The 248-nt window shown below is 64.5% G+C and overlaps 1 protein-coding gene across 1 annotated transcript in view; it reads left to right on the top strand.

Annotated features, from left to right (window-relative positions):
• Positions 1 to 248, top strand: part of CD99 (CD99 molecule (Xg blood group)) — a 32,784-nt gene that overhangs the window by 11,729 nt on the left and 20,807 nt on the right. The gene's annotated exons all lie outside the window — the stretch shown is intronic.

The raw sequence follows: 248 nt of genomic DNA, 5'->3' as shown, positions 1-248 counted from the left end.
TGGTTTTCCATGGACTGGTCCCCTGTGGGCTGGTCCCCCGTGGGCTGGTCTCCCGTGGGCTGTCCCCCTTGGGCTGGTCTCCCGTGGGCTGTCCCCCATGGACTGGTCCCCCGTGGGCTGGTTTCCTGGGGGCTGGTCCTCTGTGGGATGATTTCTCATGGGCTGATTTCCCATCAACTGGTCTCCTGTAGGCTGGTCTGTCCTGGTGGGTTTCTCATGGCCTGGTCCCTCTGTGGGCTGGTCCCCCG

The sequence above is a fragment of the Oryx dammah genome, unplaced genomic scaffold, assembly GCF_014754425.2.
Source record: "Oryx dammah isolate SB20612 unplaced genomic scaffold, SCBI_Odam_1.1 HiC_scaffold_23, whole genome shotgun sequence".
NCBI classification, from domain to species: domain Eukaryota; kingdom Metazoa; phylum Chordata; class Mammalia; order Artiodactyla; family Bovidae; genus Oryx; species Oryx dammah.
The sequence above is the reverse complement of the archived record's forward strand: the minus strand, read 5'-3'. Positions and strand labels throughout refer to the sequence as shown.